The 21,827-nt window shown below is 42.9% G+C and overlaps 1 long non-coding RNA gene across 2 annotated transcripts in view; it reads left to right on the top strand.

The window, feature by feature from the left end:
- LOC141578147 (uncharacterized) overlaps positions 1-17,124 on the top strand; it is a 60,833-nt gene extending 43,709 nt beyond the window's left edge. The window contains exons 2-3 of one of the 2 annotated variants that reach the window (XR_012508119.1): positions 11,040-11,176; positions 15,215-17,124. This is a non-coding gene — a long non-coding RNA (uncharacterized LOC141578147). The remainder of the gene's footprint in view (positions 1-11,039; positions 11,177-15,214) is intronic. The other variant, XR_012508118.1, reaches the window with a different exon arrangement.
- Positions 17,125-21,827: the final 4,703 nt, after the last annotated feature.

The following is a 21,827-nucleotide window of genomic DNA, read 5'->3' on the forward strand; positions in this document are numbered from 1 at the left end:
GAATGGAGTTCCTATCTTTGTCTTGTCCAGTCTACTGTCCTTACTTGTGCTAGAATCTCCAGAAGCAAGCAATACCCTAGAAGGGTGAGGAGTAGGGTAACTAGGACAGTATTGTGGAAGGTAGGATGATGGTCCCTACAGATGTCCAAGTCCTAAACCCTTGAAAATGTGAATATGTTAGGCTACAAGGCAAAGGGGAATCAGTAGTACAGACGGAATTAAGGTTGCTAATCAGCTGACCTTAAAATAAGGAAGATTATCCTGATTTTCTGAGTTGGCCCAATGTAATCAAAAGGGTCCTTAAAAGCAGTAGATTGAAGTAGAAGATGGAGAAGCAGAGAGATAGCCATGTAAGAAAAACTGATTCCAATGCTGTTGGCTTGGATGATGGGAGGAGGCCAGGAGCTAAGGAGTGTGTAGCCTCTTGCAGCTGGAAAAAGCAAAAAACTGGTTTCTCTCTTAAAACCTTCAGAAATGAGCATAGTGCTGCCTACACTCTGATTTTAGCCTAGTAAGACCCATTTCAGACTTCTGAACTCCAGAATAGTATGTGTGTTGTTTTAAGCCACTTAATTTGTGGTAATTTTTTGCAGCAGAAATCAGGAATTAATAGAAGTAGTACTATCAACAGAATGAACTTAGACAAAATATTTAATCTCCCTAAACCTCAGTCTCCTCTTGTAAAATAGGGATAATGCTCATTCTGCAATTGTGAGGATTGAATTAGATATTAGGTCTAAAGTTCTTGGCAATTGGATACTATATCTAAAGGGCTTGGCACAGAGGAAGCCCTCCATAAACAGTTAATTACTATTAATAATGTCATCATTGATATTATTGTTCAGTAATTTGCCTAGTATGTCTGGGGTGGAGAGGAAGGAAGAGACAGATAAAAAGACAAAGTAAAACAATAAATGTCTCTTTTGGAAGTGTGCAGGCATATTTGACTTTAACTCTGGTATAATGTGTCTTTTTAACTCACAGAATGTACTTCATTTCCTTCTGCTTTCTTTTGCTTGAGGTATTAAGATCTATTTTAAATTTAGTCATTTCAAAGTCTCCTTGGCATCGTGTAAATGTCACACCATTAAATATATATTCAATGAGTGCTCAAGCAGGCTGGCTTCCCTGCCAAGAAATGGAGTCCCGTAGGTGGGCAGGTGGAGGGATGACAGACACCCCCCACCAGAGACTCTGCTGTCCTTACTTAGCAGGACCACGCTTGCTGAGCTCCAAATCAGGATGTGTGGTCTGACAAGTACGTTTTCTCCTGAGTTTTAGTTTATTTTTAAGAAAAGACTTTCAAGGGTATTAAATTAAATCACATGAAATTTAATGAATAATCTTTATTGCAAAGAATAAAACCTCAAGTGAAAAATTCAAAGAAAATACGTATCAGGTTTTACAATATTTGAAATTTGAATTCTCTATGACAAGCTGGAATGTTTGGTTGACACCTATGTTATTTCTGTTTCGTTTCGCTTTGCTTTGCTCTCAGGCATCCCCTTCCCCTACTCTTTTCCTCTGAGGCGTGCTTCTCCCATTCCAGTCAGGTGACTCTGGTGGGCTGCCAGACAGACATAGAACCCCCAGCTTCTGGTTGATTGAATAGGCACGTGACACTGATCTGGCCAATCACAGTACCCATCACCCTGGCCAATGATTGGTCCCGTGAATAGGCATATGATTCAAATGGAGTTAATTTCATATAAACAGATGAAGAACATGACTCTCTCTTTCCTCTTGACTAGCATGTGGTGGAGACGTATGTAGGAGCTTTTGCCTGCCATACTTGCTACCACAAAAAGGAAACATCTGCAGGAAGTGGATGAGGCCAAAAACCAGAAAGAGGCAGGGCCAAGAAATGGAGAGGAGAAAAAACTCTAACGCTATCTGTGAGCCCTCAGACCCTGCAGTGCCTGACACCACTTACTCCCCATCCTCCTCTGTACATGAACCAATAAATCTTTTTCGAGTAGAATTTCTGTCACTTGAAATTGAAAGAGCCCTGGCTAATACACAGGGTCATTGCAAAAACAGTCAAAAAAAGACCTCAGAAAATCCATCCAGAGGTGTGCAAAACAGGAAGAGAGAAGAGTGGATATAGCAGGCAGTAAGACCACGTGAGGAGAGAATCAGACTCGGAGTTGGAGCACCAGGGTTTATGTTCCAACTCTGCCGTTCACCAATGACCTTGGTAAGGTGTGATCTTGGGTGACAGTGTAACATTTCCATTTAATGATCTGCACAGTGGACGACTGTGCTCTCGCTGCCATACATAACATGATGCACTTTGGGAGGCTCACCTGAGATAATAAACGTGAGTGCTCTTTCAAATGTTAAGTGCTTGCAAATGGCATTTATTACATAGAAGGTAGTACATTTGAAAAATCATGGGTTGAAACAGAGACTGGAACGGTAAAGTTAGACCATAAGTATCTGAACTCTTGAGAGGAATATGGAAGCTGGTTAATGGTTGGATCTTCTATGAAGTGTCTAAAGGGCAGAAAATACTGATTATCACTGGTTTGAGTAAAAACTTATGCAAAAACTAGAAAACAGTTCTAAAGCTTTGGGTGAGGTAGGAGAGGGAAGAAAGGAGAGAGGAGAACCAGTGTTTGCCTGTGAGGTGTCCACAGTATCCCACCAGTGTGCCACATGAGCTCTCACCTGACCCATGAAGCAACACTGCAAGAATCAGGCATCACCGCCTCGGTTTACGTTGGAAAATAAGGTGCAGAACTTACGGACTAAGCCCAAGTCCTACGATTCTACAACTGAATCACTAGACGACGCCACTGCCTGAATAATACATTTGAAAGTAGACTTCAAGGGTTAGATGAGAATATACTTAGTTTTCTGTCCAGGTTATGAGAACCAATCACTCAATATGGTAAATAAGTGTAGTATTTACATTTTCAAGTTAGTTGTGAATGGTTTCTGCCAGGTTTAAAGTCTGATGCTTCCGATTTTTTCTCATCTGCACGTCAAGAATTGTGAAGGGTCCAGGATTATACCCTACTTAAAAGTGAATAAACTAGCCTGTCACTATTTTATGGGTGCTGGCAGAAGACACGAGGCTCCTGGTCAGAGGAAAAGGACTTTATTACTTGTGGCAGAAGCAGTAGCCAGAGCATTATACTGGTTCATGTGAGTTGGTTCCCAATCCCAACCCTCTCACCACCAAGGTTCCCAAGGGTGATAAAGACAGCCCAGAGTGGGTCAGCCCAGAGTGGGTCCTCCCAGTTACCTCACCAAAAACTAACCTGGGTGCTGCTGTGAAGGGATTTGACAGATGTAAACTGCCAATCAGGTGACATTAAGTTCATCAAATGGGAAATTATCATGGATGGGCCTGACGTAATCAATTAGAAGCCATTTAAAAGAGGGCGTAGGCCTTTCCTGAGCAAGACACTGCAAACAGCAGCTGGCCCTGCAATTGCTCTTTCTTCCCATCGGGTATTTTCTCCCAACTTCCTGCCTATAAACACATTTCAGCTTGGCCCCGTGGGAATCCAGTCTGCTTGAGGTCTTCCCTTCAGGACTGCCTGCCCTGTGGGCTTTGGGCTGGCGGAGCTGGTCCCCACAATTGTGTGACCTAGTTCCTTATAATAAATCCTGTAATATATTCATAAGAATTAACATATTAATATTTATCCTTAATATTTGTTATTGATATAATCAATAATTAACACAATCATATTACTATTTATAGTTAGTATATAATTTATAACAAGTATTTTATAATTTATAATATCAACATATGTATCCTACTGCTTTTGTCTCTCTGATTAAACCCTGACTGATACACGTGCCAATTCATGGAAACTGCTCACTTGATAAGACTGAGACCCTCTTCCAAATTCAACTACTTTCTCAGTCCTCATTTTGCATGCCCCTCTACAAACCATCAACTCTTTGAATCGCTTCTCCCTTGGCTTTGGAAGTACCATTTAAGCTCCCTTCCCTCTCTCTTTCCTTTTCTGATTCCTCTGGTTCCTCTAACTTTGGTCATTTTCCTGAGTATTCATGCCACGTATTACCTCTCTTCCTTTATTCATACAGGTGGATTCAGTCCTCATGATCTTCACAATACTCAATGCCAATGACTCAAATATGTATCTCTCATTTTCACCATCTTGGAGTCTCTATTAGTGTAATTCCTGCCCAGTCTAGTTCATGAAATATCCATTAAAAAGTAGACCAGTCCCAAGGCTGTTTGAATCTTCTGCCCCTTTAGACTCTTGGAGAAACTGACCAACACCACTATTATTTACTGATCCTCTATATGTACTTGACACTATTAAAAGTGCTTTACAAACATGATCTCGTTTAATTCTTACCGCATTCATGTGAAGTAGATATTACGGTTCCCATTTTTCTCATGAGAAATCTTAGAATTTGGGAAATATTACGTGGCCTTGGGACTCACATCTGTGAGTTAGAATTTATATCCTTAACACAAGCCCCAACCAACTGGCGATAACTGCTTTTGTCAAATGTCATAGACAGCCGAGGGCAGAATCATCAAAGTCCATTTAAATTTGTAGACTCTGGCCAAGTGTGGCAGAGCTGAGCTGGTAACTGTTTTAAAAAGTAGCCCTTAGGCAACTATTGAAACCACTCTAGCCGTGGGTCTAGTTTAGCTGGTATAACCACTGGTTTCCTTTGCCCTTGATTCTCAGCACAGCTTTGCAGATTCTCTGGATGTTGTTATATGCACTCAGACAAAGGACTGCCATATCTTTCCCTTGCCAAGCTGTCTGTCTCCAGTGATGGACAACAACCCAGCTTTCAGACAATGCTGTTATCTCACTGATACTTTACCACTCCTGAGCCATGACCTTGACACCATTGAGTTTCAGTCACAAAATGTCTGACAGACGAATAACCAACAGGCCAAGGGATTTAGTGATCATTCCCACTGATGGCAAGTTAGTGCAGTGTTTTTGCAGAATCATGATGCTCAAAGCATCCTGCAGTAAAGATGCCAATAGAAAAAAATTCCCTTCTTCCCCAAACAAGAATTTTTGCCAATTGTTTTGCTCTTGGCTAAAGCCTTTATATTTTTGGCATGATGTTTATTTTATGGGCCAATCATCAAACCCTGATGTGGCTATGAATAAAGATTATGTTGAATATGAAGAACAAATTACAAAGATGACTGTGGAAGCCTTGCAGGCTCCAAAGGAATACATGCCAGGATGGGAGAGCATTTTGGCAAATACTTCTCTTGGAAAGAGGGAATAGTGTAATTACCTGCTGACTCTGGGGACTTTACCTTCTGCTTCTCCAAAGAAATCTTTGATGATATATTTTACATTTAACCACTTCCCTTTGTGGTACTCTGATGGCTTCAGTTTGCTTGAATATTTGTTTTAGTTGATTTTGAATTTTTTCCAGTATTTTCATAAATTAGTTTTACAAATTCACTTTATCAATCTCCCCAGCCAGTAGAGTGACCATCCCCATCTTCTTTGTTTTTATTTCAGTGGCATGAGGAAACCAAAGATGGCCTGGGAGTAGGCTCGGCCTCCAATTTAATTGAGCTATGACTCTGTTCTCTGGTAGAACATTCCTTCCTAAAGTACAGATCTCGAGATGGGGATAATACCAAACATTACTCCAGCCACTCTCATTTCTCTTGCTTGCTAGGCCCATGCATTCCAGCTACAGGAAAGATGGCACCAGATGTTGGTCACTGGTTTAAGGAATTATCTACTTGTAAGCAACTATCTTCATCAGGCCATTCCAATAACCTGTCTAGCCATCTGCTTCTGGGTGACAGGAGAGAGTAGTGAAAGCTAAAGGCAAGAGCCCTTAGCCACCCTTCCTTCACCACCAAATAAGTGCCTTCCATGGTGCAACATTTTGTGAGATAACATGTCAGTGGATAAGGCATTAGTAGGTCCACGAATGGGAATGTCAGCAGAGGAAGAAAGGAAGGCAAACATGTACCTCAGATACACATCTATTCTTGTGAGGACAGATCACTGCCCGCTTTGGGGAATGGTGTTTTATTAGGACTCAGAGTTGGGATCTGCTGTTGGAAAGTTGGGCAATCAGTAGTGGCTCTAGATAACTCAGCCTTGGGGATGAGGAGTCCATGTTAATCCTCCATCTTAATCTCTCTTCCCACTCTCCACATGGGCTCAGTGAACAAGCACCAGTGTAGCCGAGGAAGGAAAGTGTCTGATGGTCCCCTTTCCACTGTCTGTCAAGAGCCCTTGCATGTCAGTATCTACAACCCAGGTTCCAGTGGTTATTAGTTTGCCTCAATAAAGATACCACATCCAAACCTCAACTGTGATTGCCATAGCCACCTGATTAAGTCTGGGACAATCTACAATTACTCTCTAAGACCCATCTGGTTTCTGCACCTGCCAAACAGACTAGTTAAGCGGAAATGTGGTAGAAATAATCACCCTTGCATCTCCCAAGTCCCTGATGATGGCATGAATCCTTGCAGGTCTTCCAGGGATGCCACGTTGCTTTAAGTTTATTATTTGAGGGCTTCTACTTGGCTCTTTCTATCAATATAATCCCCATTCCACACTATAGGGAATTAATGTGCGTATTCTGCCGGTTGAGTACATCAGTTCTCAGTATATTTTTAGGGAGTGGGAAAATAATCAAAGGATGAGACTTGGATAAGAGGAGACACTTTTGCATGCCAAGGATTACTAATGACTTGTCCCTTTCCCTTACCTCCCATCATGGAGGTTATCTGTACACTCCTCAAATATAGGCAACCCAATCACAGAAAGCCATTTTGAGACGCTGTGTCCTGGGGCCACTTCTTTCAGTACTAGCTCTCCTATATAAGTTAAGCTTCTGGCAAGAAACAAGTAGTACTTTCAAAGTGGGGTAATTGGAGAGTGTAAGAAAGGGACTTTGTATTACAAAGATGTAGGCAGATTTAATAGAAATCAGTGAGGGATAGAGAGGCACCACAGGGTTAGTAACAGTGGGGAGCACCCACTGGAACTCAAGGGGAAAAACCCAGAAAGAGCTGTAAACTTAAGTAAGGATTGTAGCCACTGCCAACTTGTGGCCTAGCCAGGAGGTACCCAGAGGAATAAATACCTTGACTTGGATGCGCTACCATCTTCTGATGCCTTGCCAGTGTCATCCATTGGCCCAACCCACTGGGAAGCCAGAGAGCAAGAGAGCCCATTAGTGCAGCCCATATAGGTTGTCTTTCCAGGGCACAGAACAGGATGAAAGGCAAAGAGTAGACCTGGAAGGGCTAATGGAAACTATTCAGTGCATCATCTTCACCGAGAGACCCACCCTGAGCCCTCTAGTATATCAGTATGTCCCCCACCTTGGAATTCCCCATCCTCCTTATCTTGTTCTACTTTTTCTTTTCCCATGGCATCATCATCTACCATATGTGATTTACCTATTTATTATATTTATGGTGAATTCTCTATTTCTGTGGTAGAAAGTAAGCTCTCCTAGCATAAACACCTTTATCTGTTTTGTTCCCTGATGCCTCCAAATTACCTAGAACAATGTCTGGCACAAAGTAGGTGCTCAACAAATATACATTGCTGAACACAAATAATGAGTTGTGGATAACAGGAAAGAAGGTGGGAAACTTAAGAGCTGATATACTGGTGATAAATCTCTAATCTTCCATAGGTCTTAAAGAGAGAATTTGAGTCAAAGCTGAGGTCTAGAAAGAGGGAGGCACCAGGGGAGATGTAATTTGAATTAGGAAAGGAGAGAGAGCCAGTGAAGAATTTGGTTGTTCTAGTAAATCTCATAGGAGCATCAACATATTACTCAGCCTAAGAATTAAAGAGGAAAACCAACCAACACTTGAAATGTACCCACATAGTCCAGTTAACAAGCCTGAGATCCTCCACCTTGCTCAGAATCCCTTCCTATTCTCTTGGCCTATAGTATTACAGGAGGAGGGGGTGAAGGAGTCTGAGATTAACTGAGAAGAACCATCACTCCTTTAGGCTCTTAAGTCTCCTTCCTCAATCCTAATAAATTTATACCATTAAAAAACAAAATTGTACCAGTTGAAAAAAAAAAGGAGGGCTTGGACAGACATGTCTGTGCTATGATGAGGGTCCAGAGAAGCAAGATTGGGGCCATCTGTTGCTCTTGCCTGCCTGGCAGTTTTTCCCCCTTCATTTGGTGACAACATCACATTTTATTTTGGGGGGTTTTATGGACTGACAACCTAAAGAAGACATTGCACAAGTTGACAAGAAGCTAAGGATAAAGCCCCCTGTGGATATTACAGCTAAGATTGCTGTGGGACCAGAATGGAGAAGGTCCTTAGACACCAAAAGGCCTCTGGGGACAGACCAGACAATTCTCCCTATGGTTCAGATCAGAACACCATGGATGATCTTCAGAGCAGAGAATGTTGACTATAATGACATCTAAGTTAAGTATATGATTTTCATTCATATTTTATTGTTCTTGCAAGATCCAAGAATTTAAAAATCCATGTAAGTAATGTAAGATATAAGTGTCTGTGCCCTCGTTGACTACTCTTGTCAATAATCTGGTGGGGAAATCAGGCAGGACTGGCAACCAGCACATAGTTCGATTCTGTCTGAGTTTGCTCCACTCTCAGGGCTGGCTTTATAGGTGGGCCAATTGTGCAGCCACGCAGGGTCAAGTTCAGAAGGGCCTTGAACTTGATCTAATGCTCTGCTATAGCCATTTTGAAATTCTTAATAATTTTTAATCTTTGGACTTGTATTTTGTAAGTGAAGTCTGATGGGGCAATAGAGCATGGGCATGAGCAGAGGCAACACGTGCTATGTGAGTGTCTGCTGGTCTCCGCTGCCCCATTCACATTTAGCCTCTGAGATGCACCCTGAGCAGAGAATCCCAGGGGATCCACGGTGCCTGGGAGTTCAGCAAGACCCAAATCAAGCACAAGGGAAATGTGTTGTGTCTATAGTTCAGTGAGTGTGGATGCTGACAGCCCTGAAAACCCATGTTTTCTGTTCAAGTTGCTTTGAACACAAAAAGAAGGCAATGGCATTCTAAGAAATGCAAAAGACCAATGAAATCTATCATATCCTTTCTTACCCCTGTTAATTCCCTGCAGTGGCCAACCATGTACATAGAGGGAAAGGGAAAGATACAGCACCCCATAGTTCATTTTCCTTTCACTCCTTCGTCACAAATCAGGAAGCCAAAGGTGTAGAGTTTTGGTAAGATTGCACATATGAAGAAATGAAATTGAATAGTTGGGAGGTCTTTGGTGCAGCATTTCTACTGTTTTGGTAAGAATGAAATCTATAGGCATGTGTAAAATATGAAATGAGAATTGCGCGATTTTAGTGATTTCACATTAGAGGTAAGTGCTCTTATATTTGCAGTTAAACCTCACAATGCGCAATATAAATATGAACAGTAAATTCAAACTAATAACTTAAAATTTTAATTTTTCTTATACCAGTATCGAACAAAAAAATTAAAAAATATCATGGCAAGGCAAGAGAGAAACTGTAGAGGAAAGAACAAAATCTGAACTTAAGTAACCTTTAATGGTTCTTTTTTCCTGCTTTTTGAACAAGGAGTCTCACGCTTTCATTTTGCACTGGGACCTACAAATTATATAGCCCGCCCTGTCTGGGATTGCATGGACCATCTCAAGTGGCTTTGGGATGTTTTGGTTGTGACTTGAGTAGAGGCTGAGAAGTTGCATGAACATCGTTGAAGGGGATGCAGGGAGAGAGAAAAGGCATCAAGTAGTGTTCTTTAGCAGTGTAATTGCGTAGCCTGCGAGGAACAGGGACAGCATCACTAAAGGGGAAATACTTAGTGTGAAGAGGCGGATTCCTCCTTTGAAAATGCACAGACAAGAGCAATTTAGTGCTGGGAAGTCATATTAAAGAAAGGTTCTTTTCTCATACGATCGCTGATAACCTCTTGTCTATTACTCAAGCTCAATACTGGGATATATTTGTACAGAAAAGCTGAGAGCCTGCACTCAGGAAACCCAGGGAACAGCGTGTAGATCAATTGATTTGTCAAGCCCTGGCAGACAGAAACAATTTCCTTGACTAGACCTAGTTAATGCAGATGGCTGGTTCCTTCACCCTTTAGTACACCTCACCCTGGGTTTGGATCATGTTCCCAGGAGGATGTCACAGTCTCCCTGGAAGGCTCTGGACTGTTTCTCTAGGCATTTAAAAGAAGGAGGAGAGAAAACAGCACAGCAGGAGCCTGAGAGAGCTTTTAGCACAAGGTGGGTGTGCCTGCTGGTAGTCATGTTAAAACCTGATCACGCCTCCGTTTTCTGTGTCCAGTCATCTACTGGTGCATCTGAGACTCTTGCAGGGAAAGAAGGCAAAGAATATGCCAACCAAATGCTGATTCTTTATACCTGGAGCACCAGCTCCCAGGCTCTGTCTGATTGACTGAGACTCTGGATTGTCAGGAAGCACATGACCATGCAGAGTCCAGTAGCTTGGAAACTACAGGAACTTAAGCCTGATCACCCCGCTCCCCGACGCTTCTTCCCTGCACCCACTCTGATACCATTGGTCTTACTGCTGTGGAGGCTGGGAAGAGAAGAGGAGAGAGCACCTTCCATCCATTGTCTACAAATAGTCATTTCACTCGTCACATTAAAAGCTCTAACCATCTCTAGTCCTATGCAAGGTGGAGTTAGGAGCGGGGGAAGTTAGGGCTGAGCACTGTACTACAGGCATTTCATCTCCAACCTCTTCTTTCTGCAAACACTTCTGACAACCACAAATGGCTTGTAGTTCCCTGTTTCACCTTGACATTTTCCCCCTCCGTGACTTTATTACGCTCTCTATTGGAATGCCTTCCCTACTTCTTCATTAACTGGTATTCATCAAATCCATTTCCTCTTCTTCCTGGCCACGTGGGTAAGAAAACATTTTCCAGTCTCCCTTGCTGTCAGTTGTAGCCATGTGACCAAAGTTCTGGCCAATAGAATGCAAGCAGATGTGATGCCTGCCACACTTCCAGGCCTGATCCATAAGAACCTCCCACGCAAGATCTTCCAAGCTCTTTCCCTTTTACAGGCAAATGCTGAGGACCACAGCACCTGGGGAGCTGAATGACAAAGGTGGTGGGGTCACAAGAAGGAAGCTATCCAGGTCCTTTCATCTCCACTTGGAGGAAAGCCACCTGCTGATCATCAGGAACACCTATTTGGAAAGTGAGAAATGAACTATTACTATGTTTAGGGTTTTTTTTTTTTTTCCCAGCAGCCAGTGTTACATAACTAATACAACTGACATCCAATAATAGTCTCTCTCCTCCTGGGGATTATGACACAGTTGTAACCCAGATGTTAGCTGCTCAGATGTCCTGCAGCCAGCTGGAGTCTAACTGACTGCTAGTGTTTAATTTTAAGGGTTGAAATTCCTTTATACTTAGGGGAAAATTCAGGGTCCTCCTCCTCCCACCTCCATCCCTACCAACATTTCCTGGGTTTCCTGAAAGACTTGCATTCCTCCTGATCACATCTTTTTTTTTATTAACTACATTTTTTTGGTTTATTTATTTTGTTCATTTGTCAGTTTTATTAGGTAAAATTGATACAATTTGCACATATACAATATATTGCATGCAAATACATATATATAGTATCTTGCACACTTCTAAAATTTACATATGTATACCATTCATTGTTTCTAAACATCTTGCTCTGATATCATAAGAATAAGAAAGGATGTGATAAGACTCCTTGATCATTTGTGTTTCTTAGAGCATCACTGCCTTCCTTCCATGTTCGAAGCAGGGTCCCCCGGAATTCTGTGCCGATGAGGTACTGCAAACACTATATGTGAATAAGGCAGGGATCAGGGGACATGTGCACGACACCTGTCTCCTGTGCATGTGTGTGTATTCTGTTGTCCCATCACACTTCACTTACAAAACAGATTCAAAGATAAAATTTTTAATTTTAGAGGGTGCAGACAAAGCATTAAATTTCATGTGGGTTTTTTTTTCCCCCACTTTGGGCCCTATGCGCTCATGAATCTGGCCCTGAAGGACACCTCCCTTACCCCTCTTCTGGCTCTTGTACTGAAATCACCAGTGATGACCTTTATGAGGTGAATTTTCCTTTAGGGATTGTGACTAACTGCTGCATCCTGCTTTAGGCCCCACATGGGACAAAAACAGCCAGGAGACAGGGCATTGGCATCCAGGTTACATCTGCAGAATTGGGGCTGGGGATGAACATACAACAAACAGTGTTCATTGAATAATTGATCCCTATTCTTTAACATCCTTTGCCCAGCCTTCAGTTGGGAACTTTTCTGTAGCATGGACTCCCTCAAGTCCTGGCCTCCTGGCCTCCCTGGGTCCTTGCATGGACTCTTGGACTCTCCCTTGAGTTGCCAAGGGGCAAAACCTAAAGATTTAGACCAGTGGCTGGCAAACTATGACCCACCGACCAAATCCAGCCCACTGCCTGTTTTGTGTAGTCCACAGGCTAAAAATGGTGTTTACATTTTTTAATGGTTGGGGGAAAACATTTAAAAAAAAATAAGATTTCTTGACACAGGAAAATCATATGAAATTCAAATTTCCAGTGTCCACAAATAAAGCTGAACAGAGACACAGCCTCCTCACCCCCTTATGTACTATGACTGCTCTCACAGGACAGTGGGAGGGCTGAGCAGTTGCAACTGAGAACAAGATCCCACAAAGCCTACGATCCTGACCATCTGGCTCTTTGCAGAAAACATCCGCCTGGCTTAGACTCTTCACAAGGAGGGGGCCCCCATGGACACTAACTCTCTCCCGTTTGCCTTTGCACCCTCACCTTTGTCTTCTGCAGCGATACCCGTCTACACCTGCGTTTCCCACACTGCTCTGCAAGATGGTAATAGGACAGAACAGAAATGGTTCTTTATTCTAACAAGTTAAATCCTGCTTTTTTTTTTTAAAGGATAAAATCATTTTGTTACTGGAAATGTTTTCAGCTCTATAAATATGCTTCCTGGCCTTCCAAATTGAGGGCACAAATTTTAGCATTTCTCAAACTTACTTTACCACTCAACAGGTTTTTTTAAGAAATATCTATTATTACCTCAAATGTTCCACACAGCATAGGTTCATCCATGATACTCTATACCTTTATCAGATATCAAAAAATGTCTCCTAATTGGGAGCAAATAAATCCCCCTTCTTAGCGAAATCCCACTGGTCATTCACTGCCCTCTTTGGGCACAGGAAGTTACTGGTGATTGCTAACGCCACCCCTTTTCTCTCCATGGACATTCTCATTCTTTCTCTCGCCCACTCGTGATTCCATTGCCTCCCCGTATACACACATCACCCCCTCAAAGACATGAGAAGACAGGAATTTTCAGGCTGCAAGTTATAACCCAGCAGTGGGTCATGCAATCGATTTAGAGGGTCAGTGACCAGCATTTAAAAAAAATAATAAAATAAAACAGGATATAAAATATAAGAGTGCATCTCAATAGTACTTGGTGAAATTTTCTTACGGGTTCTGGGTCACAGCATAAAATATATTCCTTACTTTGGGTCATGGTAAAAAATATTTGAAAGCTACTGTGTGAAGGTGCAAACAATAAAAACATAGGAAGGCCTCGGAGCTAACATTTGATTAACAAAAATGTTGTATGTCTGTCCCACTGTTAGATCTTCTCATGTGTTTCCATTTTAAATTGCAAACATAAGGACTTAAGGTCACATCTCTTCACTAACCTCTGTGTCTCCTACCCCTACAGAGGCTGCACAGATATTTGATGTTGATAATGAAAAGGAATTAAAAGCTAATAAAAACAACAAGGTCCTACTGTATAGCACAGAGAACTAAATTTGATACCTTACAATGACCTGTAAAGAATATGAAAGGAATATATATGTATATATATGTACAAATGAATCACTATGCTGTACACCAGAAATCAACACAACACTGTAAATCGACTATACTTCAATTTTTAAAAATAATTTAAAAATTTTAAAAGCTAATAGCACAAGCTCTTCAGTTTCTCCTGCTGTTGTCTGTTTAAAGGATAGGAAGTAACCCTCTAAGCCACGTCCACTTCTGCCTGGTCTTCCAAAGCCCCCTCTACACACAACCTAAGATAATTCAACGGGCAGTACTTCTTTCTTCTGCAGAAAACGCATACACGACTCTAAATTCTTCCCCAACTGTAGCCTTCCTACATTTCCACTCTCAGCTCTGCCCCCTCTTGCTGGGCACCCTGTGCTCCAGCCACTGTCTTTAGGAATCCTCCTCGCCTTTGCGTACACGTTCCCTCTGCTTTAGTTTCTCCCCACCACCCCCGTCCTCTTGCTGAAATCCTTAAAGGCACAAACCCATGTTGCATAAACCTCTGTGAAGCCCCAACACACAGAGTTACTTGCATCCTTTTTCATGGCCCCATAGGACTTGGTTCATGCAACTGTAGTCACAATGGTGCTGAATTATAAGTTCTGATGTGCCTCCATCCGCCTCCTGCCATTGGCTTCTCCAGAACAAGGGCTGTGTTTTAGTCGTCTCTGGGCTGTCCATGACTGGTATGGCATGGCACAAAGCAGGTGCCTGATAATGTTTTAAGTGTGAATGAAAAAGAGGACATATTACAAAATATCAAAGGGACGCAAAGCTTGCTTATGGGAGAGACCCTATTGCTTCCTCTCACCTCCAACCCCTCTCTAGCACGTAAAATGAAGCTTGCTAGTCCACTGTTTGCATAATCTCTTTTTTCTTTTTTAAACGGAGGTACTGGGGATTGAACCCAGGACCTTATGCATGTTAAGCATGTGCTCTACCACTGAGCTATCACTGGCCTCCCTTCCACATAGTCCTTAGAGCTGTTTGTGAAGTAGATGAATGCAAATCAGATGCATACATGCCTTCCAGGGGTCTCAGGTAGGGAGCTGGTGTGGCTGCCTCTTCTACCTGGACCGACCCTCCTGAGATTTATGGTCAGGCTGTTTTACACACAAAGGGGGAGATTTAATCACTCGTGGAGCTCTAATGTGATCACAAATCCAGCACAGCTTGGAGTGGAGGATTAATGACTTGTAGAATTAGCCCAAATGTGAGCTTTGTAATAGCTGTGAGTATTGGAAACTACAGAATTAAGTAGTTTTGGTTCTGAATTTCTCACAAGCTTTTCTGTGTAGATCGCTCCCTCTAACAAGCCCCCACCACCCACTCACGCGCTCACCCAACAACCTCTTTGCCTCTGTTCTCCCCTAGAGCTGGAACACCGCTCCCCTGGCCCACCAGCACCCTCAGGGTGACCTGCAGTTCCCCGAACTTGCTGAGTGGGAGCGGCATCTCGTGGCACTGCTGGTCAGAGCAGTGCCTTCTCTGGAGACCATCTAATTCCTCTGAGGCTGAAAGAGGGTTCACAGTGAGTTGCTTCACCTGAGCCAAAGAAGTTGCTGAAGATCAGAAAAGGGCAAAAGCCACTTCTTGGATTCCACCAGGAAATCCAGGCAGAACACGCAGAAACACTTAAACTTAGGAAGGCCACATAAACCCCAGATGAGAGAAAACAAAGAAACAAGGCCCCTAGGAAAGTCCTACCCCTCGGCCAGATATAACAGGAATGTCGCTTGTGACCTCTATGCCCTTTGGGATCTGTGAGTTCCGAAGAAGCAGAACTGAGATTGTTAAAATTAGGTATGAAGCGCTGGCACCAGGCACCGAGGTCAAAAGGCACCAAAGAGAACACCCTACCTGATGGAGGCTGACCGTGAATTCATTTCAATTAAACTGACCCACAAGGCAATCCACCGTGTGCCGGGGACTGAACTCAGCCGTGGGGCTCTGAAGGCCCATGATACCTGAGTGTTGCAGACCCTGCAAAGACAGTAACTCTATATGATGCTCATCCTCTGCCTTCCAAGCCTGCTTCCACCTGGTGGCCCTCACCGAGTTCCCGGCACCGCTCTCCACCGCACTGCCTAGGCCGGAAGTCTGGGCCTTATCCACGTCACCTCTGTCGATCTCACGTTCCTCAGCTAGTCAGCGAAAACTGAAGACTTCACTCCCTCGGTATTTTTAAATCCCCCTCCTCCTAAGGACCTCCCTCCTGGTAGACCCTCCTAGGTCCTTCGTGTAAGCAGCCAGCCCTTCGTCGAGCTGGCCTGTGCCTGACTCTCCAGCCTCAGCTCCCTCTGACCCTGCTCCCTGCTTTGCATCCTGTGCCTGGGGCTCTGCAGCGCTGAGCTGTGAGGCTTCACCGGAACTGCAACAGGAAACACAACCAGAAGCCAAATGACAACGGGGGAACAGTGTAACATACAGGAAAGTTCAATGGTTGTCGTATGTGTAATATACAGACAGCTATTAGAGATCAGTAAGAAAAGCATGAGCCATCCAAAAAGAGAAAGTATAAATACACATCTTTTAAAAGAAAGAAATAATGTATGTAGAGAGAATAACACAAGGGAAAAAGGCTCAACCTCATTTGTAATAAAAGAGATACAAATTAAAACAATGACATATTTTCTGTCTTTGTTGATGCGGTTAGTGGAGAATTAAGACCTATCCCATGCAGCTGATGAAGCCAAACGGGCAAAGAATTTCTCATGGGAGACCTTGCTATTTGAAAAAAAGTCTTTAAAAAAATGTAAATGACATTGACTAAGCAATTGCACTGGTACAAATTTATCCTAAGGAAATAATTAGTGGATTAGAAAATGTTTTCACTTTGGGGTATAACGTAGCATGGGTTTTAATGGCAAATATATGGAAATAATCCAAAGTTTCAACAACAGGGTATTTTTAAAGTAAATTCCATGCAATATGTTATATACATTTATTTAAAACAGAAGTGTGGAAGTATAATTGTTGATGTGAGACAAATGTTTATTGGGAAAAAACTTATAAACATGTATGACAGTATTTTTTATTTAAAAAATCTATATGCATGAAATGCCAAGGAGAGTATATACCAAACTGCAAATATTGATTATATCTAGAACAGACTTACTGGTGAGGAATTTGGGGGGAAGCTTTTCTACATTTTTCCGTCATTAAACAATAAAAGTGATTTACATATATAATAAAAAGTGGTTTAAAAATAACTCAAACAAAATTGCCAAACTTATAGTTATTTATTACTGAAGGCAAACTTACTTTTTAAAATAAAGTTAACAGTTTACTTCAATGTAGAAGACATTTTATTCATCTTCTGTGAGCCAGGCATGCTGTGTACTCGGTGTAGGGAGCAAGGCATTAAAATGGTAATTCACACAGTTGCTTAACTAACCTCGTGAAATTCCAAATTATGAAAATTTGCTTGATTTATGAATCTTGACTATCATGCCAAAGCTATTTTAGTGTTAAGTTAGATGACATAAAGAAAACACCTGAAAATAAAATAACACAGCTACACAAATATACATGTGTCAAAACTAACTGAACTGTACAGTTCGGATCTGCACACTTCGCTGTATGCAATCAGTCCTCAACCACGGGAAGGCAGGAAAATGACAACATTTGTAAAACTGACACAAAAGATTTTACATTTTCATCTTGAATTTTTAATGGATCTCTAATAGTGAATCAATTAAAAAACAAACACAGGAGTGCTTCCACTTCTGACTATGATGGAGCAGTTGTGTCTGACAAACCTCCCACTGAAAGCAACTCTAAAAGCTGTATAAAATAACACTGGCATAAACCATTTGAAGCCGTCAGAGAAAAGCCAACGAACCTGTTTCCTTGACAAGGCAAAGTTCACTTTATAAAAATTCAGGTCCATATTTACAGACTTCACTATGTATATTACATGTGAAGCTTAAAAAAAAAAAGGAAACAACCACAAACTGTTCCTAGGGTCAACGTGCTGGCATTTACACCCTCCATCCATGCTTGGCTTCTCTGTGGCTTCTCCGTGCACTGGTCCTTCTTGACGGTGAGTGAAATGACTGTGAGTGAGTCTGTAGGTACACTTGCAAATCCCTCTGTTTACCCACCAGTCAGTGCAGTCGTTCTGAGTTCAGAGTTGGTTTGGATTTCAGCTCAGGCGTTGGTGTTGTGATGTTAATCCTCTGGGTGAAGCTGTGGTAGATGCCTAAAGTGGGAACGATCGGTACTACTGATGAACTTCTCTTCCCGGAATAGCAGTGGGTCAAGTTTTTTAATCTAGGCCTGGGGGTGGAGCATATTCACACATATGCACCTAGACAGGTACCATATTGGGAAGCAGAACTTCCTGGAGATGCAGAAACTACCCAGTCCCTCTAAGAGACAATACATTTATCTCAAAGGACATGCATTTTCTAGCCATGCGGTCAATATGAAGTCCAACAACAGAATGCATCAATTTATCTGTATTTGGGCAATAAAAAACCAGAGTTCACTTTTCTTCATATGCAACGTAAATACTCATACAAGGCATGGATGTTCAGAGAATGGTCACAAGCTAACTTACTTCTTTCAGTCTCCAACCAAACTCTCAGTGTGATCATCATCTAGAATATCAACCCCAGAGAGAGCGTAAAACACTTTCCTCACGTGGGCTCATGCTCTTGCAGCATTAGTGCCATGTCCATTTCTTCTTGGACTGGCTGAGGTGACAGTGGCTCGGACTTGAACCTCTAAGTGAGTCAAGGACAATTATATACAGTGAGTGGCCTCACAGCTTCTTTCACTGTGATCAGAGCCCCACACAGAGTGGGTTTTCAGAAATGCTTTCCATCAGGACGCTGATGAGGCAGCCATCAAGTTCATTTTTTATGTCTTAGCAATTTGCCACACATGAATAACCTGGTGATATCTGGTCACTTGCCTGTGTGGATCAGAATTCAGGAAGCCACAGGCCCTTCCATGCTAGGCTGTGGCTGCTCACTGTTAGCTACTACTTTCTGTGATAAATTGGCAGGAAACTATTTAAATAAGAAACAACATGATAGTCTGTTTAAAAATTGCTGAAAGAGAATGATTATATAAAAAGCTAGGAAATCTGGCCAAAAAATAAATCCTAAAGAAAATCTTCCTTCGTTTGCTCTTCCTTCCTTCCTGCCTTCCTTCCTTCCTTCTTTCTTTCCTTCCTTCTTTCCTTCCTTCCTTTCTTCCTTCCTCTTTCCCTCCCCCCTCCCCTCCTCCCCTCAATCTCTGGATCCAAACACAACCTGCTGCACACTTACTGGCTCTGACCTGAGAAGCAACCTCAGGGTACCATGTGGTCATCCTGGAAGGTATTACTGGCCCAGATGACAATCTGGGGCCCCCAAATGTACAATTTGGGAACAAATTCTCCCAGGTTTAAGGCTCTCTGGGTGACAGTAAGGAAGCAGGCCAGAGCAGGGTTGGTCAGGCAAGATGCTGCCTACTTTCACTTTCTAATTTTATGAAAAATGTAACTGTTGCCAACACAGAAGAAACTTAACTATTTCTTGAATATTTACTATGTGCCATGCCATGTGTGAAGTTTTTAAATGCTGACTGATCTTCACAAAACCCTTCTAAGTAAGATCTAATATTGTTCCCATTGTATAAATAAGGAAATTGGGATGTAGAGAGGTGAAGTTACTGTTCCCAGATTTCAGAACTAGCAGGAGGCAGACCCAAGAGTTGAAACATGCCACCTCTTATGTCGTTAACTAGTAAAAAGGGAGCCGACAGAGGGCTGGCTTGGCATATTGATGAGACTAGCATGGGATCTGTCTATCAGAACCATTTCCAACCTAGTCCTCCATGGACTTGTGTCTGAGTCCTAGGTAGAGGAGGTGGCAAATAAGAATGGATAACAATCTCTTCACCCCAAACTCCTTAGATCATTGTTGTACAAGCAGTGGCCCCCATATAAAGGAGGGTAAGACAAAAGTGAGGAAAGTCAATTCTTCACATAAATATGAGCTCATGATAACTTAGAGGTGCCAGACCATCTAGTCGGTTCAAAGTCTTGAAACACCAGCTCCTTAAGACCCACATGTTCGGAAATAAGACCACGGAGGAATTGACCTAATAGTAGCTCCACACAGACTCGGATTCCTACATCCCAAAGGTAAGACCGCTGGATTCTCCAGGAACTCCCTAGTTTACAAAATCTGATCAGATCCTGCCAAGGTCTTCCTATGACTAACTCCAGCCCCTAAACCTTATTAAGAACACCTTCCCCAGTCCTCTCTTTTGCGAGACTCCTGAGCTTCCCAAGTTCTCCCTTGCTACAGCATTAGTAAGCCTCCCTTTGTTGACTACAGGGGCACTCCAGGTCGTCTTAGGCTACAGGCCATTGCTGAAAGGCAAGCTGTATGTAACGCCTAGTGCGAGCTCTCAGGGACACCACGATCCTGGAAAGCAGCAAAGCCACTCTTTCTGGCCACCTCTTGTGTTCTCGCTACACCTATCTTCTCCACCTCCCTCCCCCTAATTCCTAAACACCCCAGTACTTATACTTTTACTTATGCAAGCTTCTTATAAAGATGAATAATTTAGCATCATGAGAAACTTCCTGAGAATCAAGCAATCAAAATCGTATTACAATTATACCATGACTTTTCCCTAAGACTCATTCAGGAGCCCTGAGAAAATCAGCATAGCAACCCGTTGTGAAATCTCAGCGTCACGTTTAAACAATTTTCTGTCCTGGGATGACTTCCCTGCCATTAATTTTCTTTTTCCTCACTGACAGTTTCACTTAGTTTCTTCAAGGTAACATAATGGGAAAAGTGAGACAAAATGCGCCCGTGGTCCTTAGCCACTTTCTACAGCTCTGTTTCCTGACTTACAGCCGGGAGACTGCTGACTGCTCTTCCAAGTCCCTGGGGTACCAGGCTCTCTTCTGACCACTGCCCCTCCCTGCCTCCCAGCCATTCTACCTGTGGTGGAGAGAGTACCAGGAAGGAGGGAAGGGCCTAGACCCCTTACTCATGCCTGGCCTTTTCCCTCCTGTCCACAACATTGCTTTGGGAGTGGTTTTGTACACTTGCCCTCCCTCTCTCCTAGCCAGAGTTGATGGGGCTAAAGGAGACAGATGAGCCCCTTCATGGAGAATTTCAACTGAGATGCAGAGAAACTTGGCTCCACAACCTGTAAACTCAGGTGCTCTTGGTGGCCTTTGAGGCTGAACACAGGGGAAGATACCCATTCTGGATTCCTTGTGGTGGTCCTGTACCTCCCTGAGGCCCTGGAGCTTCTCTGCCCTCGGAATCCGGGAGCTTCTGCAATATCCTCCCGTCGAGATTTAGGTTTTGCTCAAGCTGGTTCCCACTGATTCCTGTAACCTATAACCAGAAGAGCCTGAGGAAGTTGCAGGCTTCCGCAGCTCAGTTTCATGGCCTCGGAGATCCTCGCTCCCTGCAAGAAGTGAGCACGTTCCCCACCCCCAGTAACCAGACTGCTCCAACATGGTGAAGCCCCTCTGCTCCCTGCGCTGAGTTAGCCATGAGCTGGGTCACTCCTTACAAACCGAACCATTCTTGTTATCATTGCTGTGGTAACTGGGGTCAAAAACTGCACACACTGTCAGCTTATGTGAATAAGATACAGCTCCCTTATTTTCTACTAATGATGGAAACTTCTTTTCATCCTTTGGATAATGTGCATGGAGGTTACACTTTAAATTGCCAGCAAGTAATATCTCAGTCCCCATGGGTTTGAATAATCTCTTTGGGGTGATCAGGTCTCTTGGATAAACACTCAATCTTCCAGATCTCCCTACTTGCTCCTTTTCAAAATAGCACTTAGGTGTGGGGAAATGAGATTTCAGGGTGGTGGGAAAGAGAGGACTGTCACTCCACGTGTTCAGTTCCTGCAGCGTCCCTTGGCAGTACTGCTCACCACAAAGATGTCCCCTGCACCATTGCTGGCCTCTGAGTCTGAAATCTATTGCTGGTGAACTCGCTGTTGGTCT

Source organism: Camelus bactrianus, chromosome 7 (genome assembly GCF_048773025.1).
Source record: "Camelus bactrianus isolate YW-2024 breed Bactrian camel chromosome 7, ASM4877302v1, whole genome shotgun sequence".
In the NCBI taxonomy this organism is placed as follows: Eukaryota; Metazoa; Chordata; class Mammalia; order Artiodactyla; family Camelidae; genus Camelus; species Camelus bactrianus.